Source organism: Eulemur rufifrons, chromosome 8 (genome assembly GCF_041146395.1).
Source record: "Eulemur rufifrons isolate Redbay chromosome 8, OSU_ERuf_1, whole genome shotgun sequence".
NCBI lineage: Eukaryota > Metazoa > Chordata > Mammalia > Primates > Lemuridae > Eulemur > Eulemur rufifrons.
The window spans coordinates 94115362-94136820 of NC_090990.1; the positions used below are offsets into that span (position 1 = coordinate 94115362).

General features: G+C 44.5%; 1 protein-coding gene across 3 annotated transcripts in view; it reads right to left on the bottom strand.

Moving 5' to 3' along the window:
* LOC138390738 (carboxyl-terminal PDZ ligand of neuronal nitric oxide synthase protein) overlaps positions 1 to 21459 on the bottom strand; it is a 283588-nt gene that overhangs the window by 52533 nt on the left and 209596 nt on the right. The gene's annotated exons all lie outside the window — the stretch shown is intronic.

A 21459-nucleotide genomic window follows, 5' to 3' on the forward strand; every position in this document is an offset into this window, starting at 1 on the left:
ACTCTGTTGCCCAGGCTAGAGTGAGTGCCGTGGCGTCAGCCTAGCTCACAGCAACCTCAAACTCCCGGGCTTAAGCGATCCTACTGCCTCAGCCTCCCGAGTAGCTGGGACTACAGGCATGCGCCACCATGCCCGGCTAATTTTTTGTATATATATATTTTAGTTGTCCATATAATTTCTTTCTATTTTTTTTAGTAGAGACGGGGTCTCACTCTTGCTCAGGCTGGTCTCGAACTCCTGACCTTGAGCGATCCACCCGCCTCGGCCTCCCAGAGTGCTAGGATTACAGGCGTGAGCCACCGTGCCCGGCCAGAAAATAAGTGTTAAAAGGAAAAATAAGGCAGAATAAGAAACGGAGCATGATGGGGACTGCTATTTTAGACAGAGTGGCCAGGAAGGTCTCACAGACAGGCAGAGATCTGAGTGATGTGAGGGGGTCAGTCACAGAGATACCTGGCAAACACGCTGCAGAGAGTAGGAACAGCAAGTTTACAAGCCCTGGTTCAAGTGGAGTGAGTGTGGTCAGTGACAGGGTCATAGAAGCAGCCAAAGACCAAAATGTACAAGGACTTGAAGGCCATGGCTTATATTCTAAGAGAGATGAAGCATCAGAAGCTTTTGAGCAGAGGGCTGCCTTCCTTATGCTTTAAACCAAAGGATCATTCTGGCTGCTTGGGATGGGGAGTGGTAGGGACAAGGGTAGAGGCAGAAAGAAAGGCTGGGAAAAGGGGGGGAATTATAAGGAAGGCCCTACTGGCTGAGCCTTAAGTGGACAGGGCACCACCAGAAGCTCCAGGTCTGACTGCTGTCGGCAGGGGGTAAGGAAGGGAGCTTGCAGTGGATGCAGCAGTGGAATTAGTTTGGGGCAATCTACAGAGAGTGTTGTTCTTGGTAAATACCTCGGGGAGGCCGCATCATTTTCATAGAACATTTTTTCTCAGTAACAACACTGGTAACTTTCATGCAAGGATTTAGCAGGCCTGGTTTATTTTACTGTAAGTCAGTGCTGTGCAGCAGAAGGAAAATGGGATTTAGAGTCTGTAACTTTACCTACAATGTTGCCATCTACTACAAGGTAAGCTATATAACCAGCTACAGATGCTCAGTTTTGTTACCTGTAAAATGGGACTATTAATAGTAACATCTTGCAGGATTATTGAGAAGATTAAATATTTAATAAAGTGACTTTTTTTCTCCATATTGATGTAATTAGTCTAGTGACTGAGATTCTCACCATAGGATTTCAAGAAGCCTGGGAGAGACATTCAAAAGAAAAGTGGTCACAGAGAGAACAATACTGGAAAGAAACCCAAGTTTATCTTGGGGACCACAGTTTTTTGCTAAACTCTGCTAGAAGTCATGTCAGTACATTTCCCATGTCTATCAACTCTAAATAATCCTGAAACAGCAGTTGTTATGCTTGTTTAGTGCGGCTTCCAAGAAAGCTAATCTATTATTATCAGGCCTACAGAGTACCCAGTCCTCCTAATGATGCCAAATTGTCTTCCTAACATCAAAGGGACAACCCAACGATTGTACCTTGGCATCTCCTGCCTGAGCGCCAGGGCCATCTGGCCAAAACTTCTGGACATCCCCTCCTGAACGGCCCTGAAGCTTCTCAGATTCATCGTGCCCCCAGCTGAGCTCATCGTCTTCCCTGTAATTCTCCAAGCAAACGTGGCTACCTTTCTCCCAAGCCTCGTCTTGAAGAGGCGACATATCTACGCAAGCCAGAAACCCAGATATGACTTCCCTGCTGCCTTCTTCCAGTGCTCCTTAATATCCATCACTCATGGCCAAGTTCCTTGCAGCCCCCCTCCCTACTAAGTCTCTGGTATATATTTTTCTCTTCAACTCCATGGTACCTTCCTTAGTTCTCATTTTTCACCTGGATGTTTTCATCCTCTAAACAGTGTCTCTCTGTTTCCTAGTTCACCTAATGCAAACCCATTTTCTAGATTATAAGCAAAGTGATATTTTTAAAAACAAATTACATCTCATCTTGTCCTTTTTAAAACCATCCAAAGGCTTCCCAATGCCTTCAGGACGAAGTCCACACTCCTTAGCAAGGAATATCTACCTTTCTGCTGTCATCCCTCTCCAGAGCCTTGACCTATATAGGCCTGCAGAACTAGTCGCATTTATCTTTCTGTCCTTGGCTACTGCTGTGAACATCCTTGGCATCTTCTAAGACTTGGTTCAGAGAAGGATTCTCTTCCCTTCAGCAATCTGAGCTGCTGAATCCCCCTGGGCTCAGCTTTGCCATGGTGTGTATCTCACCATATGATGTTTATAGCTGTGCTCCTTGAAGGAACCAGGAACACATCCTGGTACCCCTATAATACCAGCACAGTGACTGGCACATGGGGGGTCCTAATGCCTGCTTAGGAAGATGGGAGGCATTCCTGCTGTCGTTAATAAGCAACTGTAATGTGGTCTGCCTGGCTATTCATTTTCCCCACAGGAAGTCAGGTCCAGTTAGTTCAGAAGCATGACACATAAAATCTCTTTGATTTTTGTTTTTAACTTATTCTTATGTAATACCCTAAGGACTGAGAACTGGATTTAAAATTGATACAGCAGAATTGAATGCGAACTGGCATGCCAACTAGACACAGAAATGTGGAAGCCACACAGGGACAGCAGTAAGCTAAGATTAACTCAACCTTAACAGACAGAGCACCCTTTCAGAAAATCTGATGAGAACCTGTACGTGGATATAGCTGCTCTCTTTAGACTAGAGCCCTCTGGAGACTGTTCTTTCATGTCTAAATTCAGAAACTGAAAGTGTCGTTATTAAAAGTATATAACCCCTAGCAAACCAAAAAAGTCAGCTAGTTGGAGCTTAGAAAAGTTTCCACCAACATAACTAACAAGCAGAAAGTTTTTCCATGTGACCTCATTTATCAACAAACTAATAAATCAACAAATTAAGGTGTCAGATCCAAATTTCCACATCTAGAAATATTTTCCAAGAACTTTTATTTCTCTATTGCTTGGTTTTCTTAAGAACTGTGATTGTGGGGGTGGCGGAAATTGGGGGAGGGAAGAGGAATGTGAACAGTCAAGAGAACAGGAAAGATTTCCCTTTCTCCTTCCTTCATCTTCATCCTTAGTCAGCCTACTGCAGTTCTGATCCTGCTTCCAAAAAGCATGGTCCCTTTTCTCACCTTTCACGAGAATTAGCAAGGGTTAAGATTCCAAAGCAGTTCATATAATGTTAATAATGATTACTAAGGTTTTATAAGGATTTTTTCTCCCCTTCAAATTTGCTCAAATTTTTTGCTTTTATTTCAATATATGCATAGAATTATAATTTTCACTTACTAATGGAGCTGTTACACTTTAAAGCCATAGCAATAACCTCTTCTGCAGATCCGTATGTCCATAAACTTATCTTAGAGAAATGAGATTTGGGTCCATCATCATGTTGGAATTCAGGTTGACAGAACGATAAAGAATCACTAGACCCACCAAGAACACTCCTCTTCCCAGACTACTAATCTATAGATAAACTTGCTTCTCTTAGGATCACAGGGAAAAAAAAAAAATAGAATTTAGGGCAGAAAGAGACTGTGAGGTCATCAGGCCTGAGTCCAACTCAGCACCTCTGTCAGGGTTCGGCAGTGATGTGCAAAATTCACTCCCTCAAAGAATATCCGTTCCATTTTTGGGAGGCTCTAATTACCCAGAAATTTCCCCATATATTGATTGGAAATCTACCAATAGGAATGCAGGGGAGGAAAATAGTCAGGAATGCTGGTCCTGGAATGGGAGAGACCTGGATTTCAACCACAGCTCTGCCACTTCCAAGCTATAACACCATGGTTGTTATCTTGATCTCCTTCTTGTTCTTCACCTGTGAAAGGGCGAGGATCATAGTGCTGCATCTTGCTCAGGGGGTTTAACACATTAACTGCCATGTGAGTCGTATTTAACTCGCACTAGTTTTGAGTGGGGCCTCATGAAGCATATGCAACTCACACGTCTCTTCACCTTGAGCCACTTGAACCATTTTTCAAGTTGCATATAACTCACGCACTGAAAACAATAAAAAATAACAAATTTTTCATTACATTAGAAAGGATTGTTTTGTTTTCAAAGTTTTTAATTCTATTTTTATAATAAAACACTGTGGCCCTGAGGAAAAAATTTTTATTCTAGTGTGGCAGTCAGTGTGTTAAAGAATGAATATATGCAGAGGGATTATCTTATAGCAAATGGGTAAGAAATGGTAAGTGCTCTTCTTACTTCCACACTACTGACCTAATTCTATACTTTGGGGCCTTGGAGAACAAGGCTAATCCTTCTTCCAAATAGCAACCATTTTAATATTTGGAAAAAACTACTATGCTTATATTTACTCCTTTCATCTTTAAAGCAACACACTTCCTCTTCTTTCGGTAGTTCCTCAAATGGCCCATTTTCCAGATCCCTTATTGCTCTGGCAGCTTTGCCCTGTGGAAAGAGCATGGGTTTGGGGATGAGAAAGATCTGGGTTCAAGTCTTAGTTTTGCTCCTTCCTTGCTGTTGGTCTGAGGCTAACTATTCAGTTATATAATCCTTCATTTCCTCATCTAAAATAGGCATGCTCATGACCTCTTCATAGTATTATTAACCCCCCCTCCCATTTTACACGATATCCAACACACGGTGAGTTGTTTGCTCCATAAATACGAGCTCCATCTTCACTGTTCACCTTTTCTGTGCCTATCCCAACTTACCAATGACTCTCTTAAAACGCAGTTCACAGAACTCAGCATATGTTGGCAAAGGGATCTGAATGGCACAGAGTATATTCGGATAAATGTTTTCTACACCCTAGAACTGAATTTTTAGCAAAGCATCTCCAACCATGTTTTTTTCTTTATTTACAACATCTCATTGCTGGTTCACACTGTGGTCAACTCCAACGTTCAAAGTTAATTTGCACAATGGCTCTATGGCAGATTTCCTGAGCACACTCGGGTAACTGGTTTTTAGGACTGGCTCCTGGTGACCACCATTTCCTTTCCTAAGCTCTCATAGACCATCTGCTTAATGATTTCTAGAATTTTTCCCAGGGGCAATGACAAGTTCTATAGTCTATAATTCTTAGACTCATATTTCCCCCTTCCTAACAAGTGGGATGTTATATTCTTGCAATCTTCTCATACCTCATCCGTCCTCACGCGATTTTGCAAAGATGACCAATCACTATTTTGCAGTCACATTTTTTAGGACTCCAGAACCCAATTCAATTGACTGAGGCCTCTATACGCTTCTAGGAGTGAGGGACACCTTCCTTTTTTTCTCTTGGTTTTTGAACTGTTTTTTTAAATTACATATGTTCTAGTATCTTTAATTTGAAGATCAGTTCGCTACTTGAGAGGAAAAAAACCAAGAGAGGTGGTCAGAAAAATGACACTTGAGAGTTTCTCCTTGTCGTGTGCCAACTCTCTCTTCCTTACACCCTTTTCCCCACTCAGCTTCAGCCTGTTCCATAAGCCCAGAGTATTCAGGGTTTCAGCTCTCTCAGTAATGGTTGTTCTTTTGCAGTCATACTTGTTTTTGCCTTCCATATTGTACACTTCTCAAAATCTGGGCAACCACATGATTTTTCTTCATGGTCTCACTTTTTTGGGCTCAAATGGAATGAATTACGTTGTTTTCCATGAGGTCACATCTTACTGCCACCATCCTTCACTTTGCAGTCAAATGCTCTACCACTGAGCTCTACCCCCACCATCATTCTTCACTTTGGAATAATGTGCTCTAAAATGGTATGGCCACCTTGATGGTTAATTTTATTTGCTAACTTGTCTAGACCATGGTGCCCAGACATGTGGTCAAACACTAATCTGGGTGTGCCTGTGAGGGTGTTTTTGGATGAGACTAACATTTGAACAGGTGGAGGGAGTAAAGCAGATTGCCCTCTCAAACATGGGTGGGCCTCATCCAGTCAATGGAAGATCTGAGTAGAACAAGAAGGCTAAGTAAGAGAGACTCCTCCTGCCTGACTGCTTGAGCTGGAACATTGGTCTCTTCCATTCTTTGGACTTGGACTGAAACATTGACTATTCTCGGGTCTCAGGGTTGGAACTTAAACCACTGGCTCTTGTATTTCTTAGGCCTTCAAACTCAGACTGGAATCACACATTAGCCTACCTGGGTTTCCAGCTCCCTGACTGCAGATCTTGGTACTTCTTATCCTCCATAATCATGTAAGCCAATTCCTTATATATGTATGTGTATGTGTACACGTGTATATACATGTGTGTGAATGCATACATATATACATGTATATGTGTAAACATACACACATTCCATTGGTTCTGTTCCTCTGGAGAACGCTGACTGCTATAGCCACACGCCCCCAAGGGATTAGCATTCTGCCCCTTGTGCCCCTCATCTCCACAGGGACTGCCTACTGACTTTAGAGCCTACCGGCTGCAAAGGATATGAAAGGTCTTATATCACCTGCAAATTTTCCTGAGTCTACATCATGCTCCTCCCAAGATCCACAGAGGAGCCTCCATGCTGCTCCAGCTTTAGACCTGCTGGGTGTCAGCCAGCCAGCCCAAGTCCCCTCCCCACCCCCGGGGGACTTTCTCCTGCTACAGCCCAAAGCACAGAATCTGAGGACAGAGGAACTAGATTTGCCAACGGGCCTTTAAGCAAATTCTTTTCCTTCCCTCAGCCTTCTTTCTTGATCCTTGAAGTGAGAATAACATCATCTCTCAGGGGGGTCGCAGGGTCAGATGAGACAATAGACGGGCAAATATTCTGTAAGCCCTAAAATGCTGTACAAATACTTTAAAACCGTAGAAACAAACTTAGAAATAAAAAATGGAGTGACAAAGAAAATAGTCACTGTTCTCCCAATATCAGTATCTCTCGGGGCAGGGGTGAGGGTGGTTCTCCAGCTGGAATGTGGCATAGAGATTTTTCTCATGAGGTTCTGCAAGGCATGGGCATTCCTAACCCAAGAAGACACCCACAGGACAGAGGGAAATAAAACCTGATTGAAAAAGATAAGGTACCACATAACTTGCAGATAGTAGAGACAAAACCAAGCAGTCTTCTCAAAGGAAACCTCTGGGAAAGTAAGAAACAGGATGTGAAAGATGCAGAAAACAGAAAACAGAACCAACCTGCTGCCAGAGACCAGCTGAGCGAGGCACAGCTACAAAGGCTCAGTCCTGGGAAAACCCAGCACAACTGCTGCCCTCGGGAACCAGGATGCCCTAAGCATCACAGCCCATGCGACTTGTGAGGGTCCTTAGATGGCCTGATGCTTTGCTAATAGGCCACCACCACAAACTACAGGAAGGCAGGCACCCCCTGCCCCCCTGCCCCAGAATGCTGCCTAAATATGGGTGTGCCTTCCTCTCTCCCACCCAGCCCTAGAGCATTAACACAGTGTCACACTCTGTCCCTGGTCCTCATTCCTTTCTCCATGCCTCTTACTTATTTTTAATCTAATCTTTAGATAACATTGTCCTTCATTGCAATCATTTTTCTCTTTGGTCTGATTACTGTTTCCCTCCCACTGTATTTACAAGGCTTTTTATCACTCCAGCTGGTTTTCTTTTATTAGAAGTTGCTTTGACTTCCATCTTCTTCCCTGCTCGCTGTAGCCATGCTAGATTTGCCAACTACCTTCCACAGGAGAGCTGTTTGGCAAACAGGAACGGGGACAAACTCGGGAAACAGTGCCACAATCCCTCGTGGAACTGGTCTCCTAACGTCACAGACTTACTTCCACAGACACCTGAGGTGTTGAGACACATCGTCCAATACCTGCGTGTCACCACCACTGGGCTGTACCTCACAGACCTGCCTCGTCACAGTGTGTTCTGGAAGGAAGCCTGGGATTCCGGGGCTGGGAGAGACCTCCAGAGACAGTCAATCTCAACTCCCCAATTGCAGGCATAGAAATGCAAATAGAGGAGCTGATTTCTAAGGTTTCTTCAAGGAAAAAATTATACAAATGTCTACATTGTTGTTACAAAGATCTACTGTGCATCTAGAGTAAAGAATAAGCAATCAATAGAGTTTTAAAATCTAGTGAGAACCAGATAAATGCATATTTATCTTTTTGAAAGTCTAGCTAAGGCACCCTCATGGCCTATCTCAGCAGTTAATTTATGTTTTAATTTCACAGCTGTTAACAAGTTCTGTCTTATGTCCCACTAAAATCTCCCCTGCTTTACTTAAATCAACCACAAACCATCACACAGCACTTTCTAAATGCCAAGCACTGGGATGAATTAATTTCTTCTTGTTCAGTACTTGACAGGCAGGCAAAAACCAGGCCAGTGGCCCTCACAAAACCACCACACAAAAATCCTTTCATATATGTCAGGGCTTTAATTTCTTTCCAACACGCATAATTTCTCCAAAATAACTGTCACCTGCTGTTGGCTGTCAATAACCAAAACTGTTTACACAGGCTGCCAATTCTGTCTCCTGTGTGTCCATGTTATCTGAGTTCATACATGCAGCCTGTTCACATTGGGGGCATTTAAACCACCCTCCCTACTTTTCAGGGTCCTCAGGCTTCCTGAAGACTCTTGCTCAGAAACACAACTTCCCTCCCAGTGGCAGAAAGCAGAGAAAAAACCAACACACCACAAATAGTAGGGTCACTGCTTTGCCTGGTATATGCTAGGGGAGTTTCACCTAGAAAATTGCATGTTCCTCTTGTCCTTTCTCTATGAATAATTTATCCTCTTGGTTTTAAGGTAGTGAAAACTTTCCTTCAAGTGTCATGGAGAAAGGCATTAGGCACAAATCTTCTCAGTGCAAAATAAATCATAAAGTCTCACAGCCTTCCTTATCTACTCCCACGTACACACTGAGACCCCTGTGATTTTGTGGAACAATAGAAGGCATGACAGAATAGAGCCACAGCTGAAGTTGCAACTCTTCTACTTTCTAAAAGCCACTTAATACCCTGAGCCTTAGTTTTCCCAACTGCAAAATGGGACTGGCTCAGGATTGTTATGAAAATGAAATGAAATAATTTATACACAGTTCTTATGAGCACATAGTCGGTGCTCAAAAGATCTTTAGCAAATATTCTTATTGGATCACTTGAATTTAGTAATCTATTATGTATTTATCGTCTGCCAGGCACTGCTTAAGCACTTCACATGTAAAAACTCACAACCGGGCCGGACGCGGTGGCTCACGCCTGTAATCCTAGCACTCTGGGAGCCCGAGGTGGGCGGATTGTTTGAGCTCAGGAGTTCGAGACCAGCCTGAGCAAAAGCGAGACCCCATCTCTACTAAAAATAGAAAGAAATTATATGGACAGCTAAAAAATATATATATAGAAAAAATTAGCCGGGCATGGTGGCACATGCCTGTAGTCCCAGCTACTGGGAGGCTGAGGCAGAAGGATCGCCTGAGCCCAGGAGTCTGAGGTTGCTGTGAGCTAGGCTGACGCCATGGCACTCACTCTAGCCTGGGCAACAGAGTGAGACTCTGTCTCAAAAAAAAAAAAAAAAAAAAGCCTCACAACCACCATATGAGGTAAGTACTATTATATTCCCATTTTACAGATGAGGAAACAGAGAAGTTAGTCAACTTTCTAACCTCTAAGGTCACACAGCTAGTAGGTATCTGCATGAGGTTCTTAGGACTGCTTTAACAAATTACTATAAAATGAATCACTTAAAACAACAAAAATTTACTCCCTCACAGTTTAGGAGGTCGAAGACAGAAATCAGGGTATCCGTTCCACAGAGCATCTGTTCCACACCTCTCTCCTAACTGCTGGGGGCTGCCGACAACCGTTAGCATTCCTTGGCTTGTAGCTGCATCACTCTAATCTGCTGCCTCTGTCCTCCTGTGGCATTTTTCCAATTCTCCTCTGTATCTCTGTGTTCCAATTTCCCTCTTCGTATAAGGACACCAGTCAAGGAATCTAGGGTACACCCTAATCTAATATGACCTCATCTTAACTCAATTACATCTGCAAAGTCCCTATTTCCAAATAAAGTCACATTCACAAGTATGAGAGTCACATACTTAAACATATCTTTTGAGGAACACAGTTCAACTCACTACAGTATCTGAGCTAGAATGTTCACCCCTGGAAACTCAACCAAGCTCTTAACTATCACTGGAATACTGAGTTGTCATTATCTGTATTAATAGTGTTCTCTCTATGCCGAGGCCAGAAATTGGTCCTATGATACATTTATGCCACCCAGGAACCCTAGATTTTCTTATTCCAATTATTTTTCAAGCCTCTGATGCCTTCACAAAAAATTCATTCTCTTGTTGGCAAGATTTTCACTGGACGCTTGGGTAGGAGATATTTCTTTGCTACCCTGACTGTCCACCCTCCACCCAAGTTTCTTCAAATCAACCGACCCAGAAATAAGCATATTTTGGTCCTTCCAAGGCAGCTGAGCTCCCACTTGAGCTTCCAGGGATTCATACCATATAACTCATTCTGCACCAGACTCTAACTCCACACCCCTCATGCCACCTGCTCAGCACGTGGGGTGTCCCCTGTCCCATGACGGGAAATGGGGAAAGGGCACCCACCTTCCCCAAGCTTCCCAGGACTTGGAGCATGCCTGGCTGGGCCTGGCTGGGCCTGGCTGGCAGATCCAGATACTTACTTTTACCCCATGGCTCTGACCTGCCTGCAGCTACACCCGAGGATGAGGAGGTCTGAATCAGAGTACAACTGACAGCACTTCTTCCCTGGACTTGAGGACAAGACAACAAGTCAGTGTCTGGGGCTGCTGTCTACTCCAGGCATCAACAATTCTAATTTTCACCTGTCCCCCTCTCAGGATGCTGTCCGAGCCATTCTGATTTAGCCTGGGACAATTCCCTCTCACTCACAGTCCAGTGCCTTTTTCTTTAACTCTAATGAACCATGTACCTTTACTTTCAGGCCACTAACAAACCTTGAAATACAGTGGGAAAAAAAAATGAATTGATTCATAGTTAATCTTATTTTGATTTACAATCACTTCTAAAGAGTCTTGCATCTTTACTTTGGAAGTTTGGGGAAGGGGTGGTTGGAAGGATTGCAGGGGCAGGTCACAGGGCAGAGAAACGTGAAGCAAAGGCTGTGAAGCAAGATGGTCCCTGCTTGAGATTTCTTATTGTTTTCACTTGGCAGGTGCCAGAGCACCCTCTTCTCATCATGTCTCCCCACCTCCCAGAAGCAGGTGTTGGGTGGCTCAGCATAACCTCTGTTCTAAGAAACGCACATCTTACTCTGCACCCCCGTCCCGTACCAGATTCCCTGAGGATCCAGAGCAGCGTGCTTCAGCGGCTGCCACAGGAGTGGAGTGCCCTGACAGCGCAGAGCGAACATGGTGCGATGCAACACGGGGGCGGTGGCAGCCACCTGCCCGTGGCAATCAGGAGAGGTGCATGGGAAGCTGCCGCCTAAGCTGCATCTTGAAGAATACGTGGGAGGTGGTGGAGACTGTGGGGTGGGGAACGGATCAGTCAGGGGCCTGACAGGAAGCAAATAACTTGAATACCCCAAGGAGTTTAATAATGCAGGACTATTCATCAAGGCGAGGAAGCGGTGCAGGGAAACCAGAGAGGACAGTGCGGTGCCCTGGGAACCCTCAGCACCCAAGGCCAGAGGGCCAGGGCAGTGAACGGTTTCTGGAAACAAGAGAGAAAGAACCACATGCCATCTGGCAGGAGCTCTCGTGACAGGTCCGCACAGGCCAGCCTCCCTGGGCACCGAGCACAGTGGGGAGGGCTGCAGGGCAGATCTGGGGGGCCATGGGAAGCTGCCCATCACGGAGTCGGAAGAACAGGGAGATTCCTTACAACAGAGAGTGCATGTGGAAAGGTATGGAGTCATGAGATGGCGCAGTCTTCGTGGGCACAGCGTGCACCGGGCACACGGAGGGACTGGTAGGAGATGGGAACAGAGGGAGGTCAGGGCTGACTGTGGAGGGTCCAGCTGCAGAGCTCAGACTTTACCTTGTGGGCTCAGGGCAAGGACAGGGTGTCTGAGCAGGGGGCCACACAGCTGCTGGTCATGGTGGCGTGGAGGATGGCGTGGAGGATGGTGTGGAGGAAGACAAGTGCAGAGGGAAGGGCAGCAGAGAGGAGACTGCCATATGGACTGTTTAGGGCTTAGAGTCAGAAAAACTGGACTCAAATCCATTCTGCTGTTACAGTTGGGAGCCACGAGGTGAGTCTTTTAATGCACAAGTTTTAGTTGTTTCTATGGACATGGGAGCTGCTAGGAGAATTAGAGTTTGGTAAGTCAGTGCAGGACACCTGGGCATGGGGCAGGGTGAATGACACACCCCAGAGGGATGCAGAGCACAGTCTGAGCACCAGGCTGATCAGCCCTGAGTCTGGGCAAGACGTGCTGAAGGCCTGACAGAGGCAGGGCAGCTATCACAGGCAGGAGATGGACTCCAGAGTCCTCTCTCTGGGTATGAGGATAAGGAGCAGGGAGGAGAGGATTCGAGCTGTGTAACGTGTGTGACTTGGTGGACAGGCTAAGTATTAAATGGGACAAGGGCCATGGAGGGAAGAGAGGGCCTAGGGGATGGGGAAGGAAGAGGAAGAGTGTGGTTCTGGACACATTAACTTTGAGGAGCCAACAGCAGATGGACTTGCTTATGAGACCATTGGAGACAAGGTGTTGGGAGGAGAATCATGGACTCGGGAGTCATGGAGACCTAGAGGGTGCTGAAGCCATGGAAATATGGGATCCCCTAAGGAGCAAGAATAAGGAGAGAAGGGGGCTCACAGAGACAGCCCATTAACAGTGTCCACTCAAATGGAGCACAGGACAGGAGGCGTCAGCAAAAAGACCCCTAGTAGGAAAAGGCAGAAGATTAGGGAACAAGAGAAAGCCATCGTGGAAGCCGAGGGAGGAGACAGTCTCCAGAAGGACAAAAAGATCCACAGCATGAAGTGCTTCAGAGACTGAACGTGCTGCGGACAGAAAGGGAGCCAGGGATTCAACAACTAAGACGTCACTGGTGGCCTTAGCAAGGACAGTCTCACAGAGGAGCTCAGGAAGCCCAATTACATTCAGCTGAAAGGGAGTGGGAGTTTTGAAAGTTCAAACAACAAATGCAATTACTCCAAAGAGTTAGGCAGTGAGAGCACAGGACAGGATGGTCGGGCCTGAGGGGCATCTTTTCGTTTTAGGATGGCAAAACCAGAGCCTATTTTTAGGCTAGAAAAGGAGGAATGAAACAGAAATAGCCTCGAGATCTAGGGGAAATATAGGGAAAATGATGGCTCCAGGTACTGACAGAGACAGCAGAAGGCAGGGTCCAAGTGGAGAAGCCTGCCCCACATTCACGAGGGCACCGATTACAAACCTGTCAACTAAAGTGGGAGTCAGTCCTACCCCTGGACTGGCTCCGTCTCCCCTCCTAAACAGCATTTTTGGGGCCTTTCTGAAGTAGCAGCTAAGTAGCTAAGCCTTTCCCTGGCAGACAGCTGGGGCTGTTTTGACGTGAACATAGGAGTGGGGCTGGTTAAGGCAAGAGGTCAGTGTGATTTTTTCAGTCAGGCGTCCTGACAAAAAGCAAAGGCTGTTTTAATTGCCCCAGACCTGCATTTCACCTGTCCTTTACTTACTTCCCTTTCTCAAGGGTGAGGACAATGACCAGAAATGTGACGTGGATCAAAAAGAAAGTGTGTGAAATCGTATTTTGTTACCATCTTCTTACAGAGGAAACATGTGTTAACTTACCCTGGCTCTCAAAGGGATGGGGCTCATGGAAATACATGGGGCTGCAAGCGTGCGGAGGCCAAGGGCACTGAAGGCTCTCTTGGGACCTTGGCTCCCGCACTCTTGCAGTTTCTCCTTTACATTTAGCTTGTCAAATTTCTTTTTATCAGCTGAGGTGTCTGACAGGCTTAATTGTTTCCTTAGGGCTTTGTCCTTCCCTTCAGTGAACAAATGCAATTGGGAGGGATTTGGGTTTAGCTCTTTTGCTAAGAAAATTCCTTTTACAAACATATGGACACACAAAAAATATGGATATGCATGTGTGTATATTATATTATAGACATGTAAACACATACACGTGTGTGTATACACACACACACACACACACACACACATATTAACAGAGTTTGAGTATGAGGATAGACCACCGGCCCAGGGCTTGGCTGGCTGCTCCAACTCTGGAAGGAAATGTACCTGCAGTATCTCACCTCCCCCAAGAGTCAGGACCATCTTTAACAATTAATTATGTGCTAATGGGAGACAATGAGCAACAATGAGCTCCTGTGCAGATCACATCCATCGGGGGCTGCCATTCTGAGGTGGTTCTTGCTCATCCCCTCCAAAACAAACTTTGATTGGAGCCATTAATAAAAGCAATATGAATACATTTATCATTGATGATGGTTTCATTTCTCCAATCCACCCTCTGATAAATATGAATTATCAGTAAAAACTGCGACAAATGGGACAAGAGATGAAGTCATAGGCCAGGATAAACCACAAAAGAGCTCATCAGCCCCTACAGCAAAGAGCTAACTGCACAGCAGTAATAGGACAAGGCTGGCATTCCTGGCCAACTCGAGGGAGGGAGGTGTACATTTTCAAAGGCAGCCTTGCTCAGTGGTTAATCCTATGATATCAAGAGGTGACTTCTTGTTTCTCAGTGTTTTCAACTGCAACGCTGCCTTTTTAGTAGTTATTAGTGTGCTGCTTGTTATCTCATATTAGAACACACATTCTGATATTTCTAATGTTAACCTTTTTTTGTCACTCTCCCCAAATACCTTCACATATGGATTCGCTCAGTGCTCAACACATGTTTGTAGATTCGTTGGTTCATTCATTCATCCATTCAATCCTGGATAAAAGGATGTATTAATAGAATGAGTATATCTACTTCCTGAGAATTTTGTAAAGGTTTAAGAAATCAATTATATGTAATAAATATGTATTGAGCACTATTATGTGCAAGACAGTGGTCAAGAAGCCCCAAAGATAATAAGATGTAGTTCTTACTAAAAAATTTAAGACAGATAAATAACTACGATGAACTTCCAGGCTATATAGCCTTAGGGGTCCAAAGAAGAAAGAGAAATTAGATCTCCACTGTGCAGGTGGGAATAAAATCAGGAAAGAATTCTGGTTACTTGGTATTTAAAATAAACCTTGAAAGATACATAAGAATTTGACAGGCAGAAATGTTAAGCCAAATACAGAGGACTCCTCAATGAATCACAGTTGGATCGTGACTACTGCCAGCAGCAGGGACAGGCTGTACCTCAGGAGCCAGGTCTCAGGGTCTCCTAAAAAGGGTGTGGAGACTTGCAGACAATCCAGCTTTTCCCATCCCATCCCACCTTTTCTGAATTCTGTGCATAACCCTCTGGACCTCCCTGTCATCTTTACCTCTACAGTTTGAGGTCTACACTACCAGGAAGGAAGCCTAGGCTCACATTTGGTTATGCTCTCAGAGGTGTGACATCATCATCCTTCCTCCCAACTGTGCCAAGACCCAGTAAAGAACCCACAGAAGGCTTACCCAGCCAGGCTGGAGGACAGGGCACTGCAACACAGTGTTTGGACTATTTAGTGCAAAATGCTCAAGCTGCCACTGTGGGATGAGCTATGACACCATCCTACTAAAATCCGAGAATTTATCTATTAATATTAAAGGTTCGTCAGACAGAGGTTACAGCTTTAAATCGAGAGCAATCTTTCTTTATTTACCATTGGGGTTAATGGTAAATGACCCTTCCCCTGGGCCATTACAAGGTCCTTACTTATCAGTGTGAAACCCAGACCCATACCATACCAACCAACATCCCCATAATCCATGTGATTCCAAGAACACAGAGGTACCATAAAGGCTCCTCCTACACAAATCCTCTTCTCTTTAATAATCTGAAACTCACCAATATGAGATTAATTTGTTCTGAATAATAAGACTCCCCTAACAAGATGCAATGCCTTCTGGGCTGGTAAGTAAAATCTATTAATCATTCAAACATTAAATTGTTAAGAAAGCTAGATTGGCTTGCTTTTTCTCCTCCTACTCCTACTTGAGAAGAACAGCCAATGATAAACCTTCCCAGCTTTAGATGCAAATACTCAGAGATGGTATACAATGCTCATTGGCAAAAAAAGGAATCTTACCTTGGGTTTCATGAACCCACAGGGCTATGGGGTCCAGGAATTCTCCTAAAATTCAACATTTTGCAAAGATGATTTTTTTCTGGGGAGAAAATCCAGTTTTCATCAGATTCTCAAAGGTATTTATATCCCAGAATAGGTCAAAAACATCTGACAGACAACCAGACCAGTGCCTATTTGGTAGCAAAGAAGTCAAGGGAAGAAGTGTTCATTTTACTTTGCACACACTTTCCCATCTGAGGTTTTTCAATGCTTTGCACAAATTCTAAATGAATTCCCTTTATGCATTCAAGAAGGACAAAATGAAGCACAGAGTAATGAAATTTGAAGCCAGCCAGTTATTTCATAGCAGAACTGGAACCAGCCTGGTTTTCTTGTTCCCCTGTTACCTCTTCCACAGGGTATTTCTCTCCCTGGTAGACAGTATTTAATTATGTGAAGTTTTCTAAAGTTGGCCTAATTTGATTTTTCATCATTATTAGTATAAAAGATGCCCTCTAAGGCCAGACCCAGAGAGACGGATCCAGAGGTTTAATTTTGATTGCTCTGACATCTGTTTTTGGTTTTCTGCTGCACATGTCTACTCACTCTCTAGTGAGCTTTGTGCCTCACTTGGGCTGTGCTTCAGGCCACGAAGAAGGGTAGAAAAGGCCACCAAGAGAATAAGTGGGCTTATAACAACTTTTTTGAAATGAACATTTTAGTGCAGGAAGCAAGCAGATCAAGGCTGCCCTAGCTCCATCATGAAGTGTTTATTTGAACATCTACTATGTACTAAGGATCCTTCCAGGACCAGGGATACAATAGTGGGTCAAACAGGTATGGCCCTTGTCTTCATGGAGCTCATGCTTAGAGTTACCATGACACAAATTTCCATTCTTTTGCCACGACTGAATTAAAAATTGCCATGACCGAATTTAAAATCAAGTGGGACAGATGTCACCAGAGGCAGAAAGTCCTCAGAAAAGGTGGAAAAAGAGCTTTAAGCTGAGGTCACCCAGGCCTCCTCTCCTTCCCTCATTTACTCGTCTAAATGGTCCGTGCTTAAAAGAGCTCATGGACTGACATTTTTCTATATTTTCTACTGCCGTCACCCATTTTGGCCAGACCCAGATACTCTTCCCATTATGCTCAGATTACTAGGCATTCTCTCCTTAGTCCACCTTGCTGACAAAACCCACTTCGGGTGCGTTGCATTCCAAGCCAGACTGGTTTTCCTAAAATACCACTTTCACTTTGGAACTCTCAGAGTCATCATGGGAAGACTTCAAGTACAGATGTGGGAGGAAATTCTTAATACTGAAAGAAAAACAGGCTATTGATAGAAGTAGACACAGAATAATATTGGACTTTGAAAAAAATACGAGTGCCTATATACTTGCACATGGAGGGGTACTAGAAGGAATCAGTGTTGAAAGAAGAACAGTGATACTTTCCCTTATAAAGCTCACTACTTTTAGCAATAAGCATGTATTATTTCATAATTTAAATACTTACGCCTCAATCATATTTCCCTGAACATTTATCTGAAGATCATCATAGAAAGCAGAAGTCACAGTGAGAACCTTGAGGACGGGTCTATGCTCTACTTGTCTTTGCATTTCCTGTGCTTTCTACAGAGTGGCATGCAGTGACTTTTGAAAAGAAGGGATGAAGGAGAAGGAAGGAGGAGAAAGGAAAAGAGCAGTTTGGAACATGTGTGCTAATATGTGCATGTGACTTAGAGCTACGAGGCCTCATACGATTTATAAGTCATCAATCCCTCACTGGGGACTAACTGCCCATTCTGGGGGTTTATTGAGACTCACTAAGCACAAGGGGCTTTGTTCACCCTATAAAGAGGAATAAAGATTGTAAAGCAGAACTTTCCCTTAAGGGAAGATAAAGAACACAGTAACTATGTGGGGTTCTAAAGCAAACAAAAGAGGGATACAAACAGAAACGAGAAGAAGTGGCAGATGGTACTTCAGAGGGACACAGAAGGACAGGACACGCTGGTGTGTGGAGATGTGGAGAACATGCACAACACACGTGGAGGGAGCCGTTTCTGCAGAGAGGTGGAAACCAAAGCCAGACCACGACGCACCGCAGGACGGTGGGCCCTGACGAAGACATGGGCAGGGCCGTGGGAGGGAAGGGAGGGTTAGCAGAAGACATGCTCTTGCATGGGGTTGGCGGGGTGGAAGGGAGCTTATTTCAGGATAAGAGAGCGCTGAATGCGTTCTTACAGAGACAGCGAGTTAAGGAAGACAGAAAAGGAGCACAGTTCAAAGCTCAAGATGCTGAAGAAACAAGCAAAGATGGGTCCAGAATGGGGGAGGGGGACAGAAGGACAGTTGGCAATGACACAAAGGTGTTCTGAAGGAGGGGAGGACAGTGAGGAATCTCACAGAGGAGGGGGCCCACCTTATAGAAAGTGTGGGTGCACAGAGCTGACAGGCAGAAGACGGTGAGAAGGGCGTTAACGTTACAAGGGGAATTTCTACCAGGCTGATAAGGGACCGAAGCGCAGCCCTGGGGACTAATGGAAGCCACACAGCATGAATGATGTTTCCTTCCCCTTCTCAGGTCACAAGGTCCTCCAAGCATAAAATTGGGTGATTCCTACTCATGCATATGTATGAAAAGGCACTGTCAATGAAAGGTTTTGAAGCTGGAGGAAATAAAAACATCAACTCTACGTGAAACATTACTCATGACTAGAGCGAGGGACACTCATATCTGCCAGACAGGCCAGCCCAAGAGTGACACAAGAAGTTAGAGAGAGACCTATAGATGGGGCTGCCTCCAGGTCCCTGGTTGTCAGTGTCCCCAGTTTAGCAGAGGCCCCTCAAGCCCTCAGACAATGGGAGGCTGGAGGAAGAGGAGACCTTCATCCTTCATCCTTATAGAAACAGTAAGGGAAGGTTCAGACATCACCCTGTCACTTACAAATCACACAGAGAGCACTTGAGACGTGTGTATCATAAGCAAAGAACTGGCTCTGGCTCCAGGTCTGCATCTTCTTCCCAGATTTTTTTTTATAACACTTCGTTCCTCGAGCCCCTTCCAGAGCCTCAGGGAGTGGAGAGAAGGGAATGCACATGGAGTCTGAGCTGGGGGCTTGCAGCATGTGCAGGTTTGAGGGAAGGGAAGTTATAGAGTAGAGTCGTCTTTGCCTGGGAGGTGTCTATCTGATTTTGGAGGTATAGCATGGATTTTGGAGAGTTATTCTTAAGAGTCCTTAAATCCTGAGAGTGCTTTTTTGGCTCCACAAAACAGAATGACTAATCATTACAGCATGGTGACTCTACCTAAATATCGCAGGTCAGGATTGTGTATAATTATATTTTGGAAAAAAAATGATGCTTAAAAACTATATATATTTTAAAAACCTTCGGTCTTTATCCCTATAGGATCCTCTCCTCCTCCCTTTATACGGGCAGTACTATTTCTTCTTTTTAAAATATATATTTGTATGATCTCACTTGAGTTATAATTCATCACAGCATGGTTCTCCTTTCTTTTACTACCAAGTGACTAAAAGACTGTCCCCACCTCTCTCTCCACTTAAACTGCTCCTGCAGAAGTCACCCTTACTCCACCCCAGGGTCTTTCTTCTGCCTTTACTCTGAACTACTCATTCTCCTTTATTTCCAAGTCTTTACAAATTATGCCTAGGATTTCTTCCACTTTACTTCCATAATGAAAAGGTACTTAAGTTTCAGCACTTGATAGGCACTTAACTCACCACATTCTCAAAGATAATTCACTGTCTTTCATTTTTGCTATCAAAAATCATGTTTCTTCATAGGCAATGTATTTTTCTCCTTCAGATTTTAAAATCTTTGTCTTTAACATTCTGTAGTTTTATTACTATAAGTCTAGAGTTTAAGACTGATTTCTTCTTATTCATCTTGCTTGTAATTTCATGTGCTTCCTGAATCTGAGGATACTCATCTTTCCTGAATTTTGCCTGGCTGAATTATTTAACTTAGTTAACTCAATCATTTGAGCAAAATAATCATTTACTTAGTTAACTTAATTGTTAACTAAGCAAAACATAATACATAGGTACCCTGACTTCCTAAGAAATCCCCAAATATCATAAAATAGGTCTAACAAATCCCCATTTACTTGAAAATGCAATTTTTCCTGCATTTTCATGTATTTTTATAATAAAAATGAAATACACAGGCATATGAATAAGTGGGTTGTCTCACAAGGTAGACAGCACTCAGCAGAGGGGCAAAACAGGGCAAAAGTGTGAGTGCCAGACAGCTCTCCAAACACGTACTAGCTGTGTGACCATGGGGAGGCTACCTAACATTGCTGACACTCAACGTCTTTGTCTTAAGAATGAGAATACAGGCCGGGCGCGGTGGCTCACGCCTGTAATCCTAGCACTCTGGGAGGCCAAGGTGGGAGGATTGCTTGAGCTCAGGAGTTCGAGACCAGCCTGAGCAAGAGCGAGACCCTGTCTCTACTAAAAATAGAAAGAAATTATCTGGACGGCTAAAAATATATACAGAAAAAATTAGCCAGGCATGGTGGTGCATGCCTGTAGTCCCAGCAACTTGGGAGGCTGAGGCAGGAGGATCGCTTGAGCCCAGGAGTTTGAGGTTTCTGTGAGCTAGGCTGATGCCATGGCACTCTAGCCAGGGCAACAGAGTGAGACTCTGTCCAAAAAAAAAAAAAAAAAAGGAATGAGAATACAGAATACCACTCAGGGCTGTTGCTAGGGTTAAGTAAGGTAGCATAGGTCAAGTTCCATCTGACTACATTCTTAGAGGGGAGGACTATGATTTAGAAACCACTTGTGCCAATTTATTGCCGCTCAGCTTCAAATTTGCCTTTCGATACATGCTCTGCGATGATGGACAGAATTCCTTTAAGCATGTCTCCTGTACAGGAAGCATGCTCTTAAGCGCTCTCTGTAGAATGGAGGGATGCTGCACGAAAAAAGGGACTCTTGGTCCAGCTGCTGCACAGTTGGTCAGTAACAGGAGCATGAGAGCTTATGGTGGCATGTGTGCCCTGAACACACAGTCCCTCAGTGACCTCACAGTCCCAGCCCAGCCTGGTGATAACCTCCCTGCAGCCCTCCCAAAGCAAACACTGAGTGTTCCAGGCCTCCTATCTGCAGTGATGCCCCAACTCTCTCCGCTAGCCTATCCCCTTCCTCCAGATTTGTTTCTCATAGCTCCGCTGATCCAGATGCTGTCACCTACAGCAACACCCCAACTCCAGCTGTGTGCCGACCTACCAACTGCCAATCACCTGTACCTGGTTTCCGGAGGATTGCTTCTTGTTTTCCCAGAGCCTGGGACCGGCTCCAGCCTAGGCAACCCAGTGAATTTCTCTGTCAT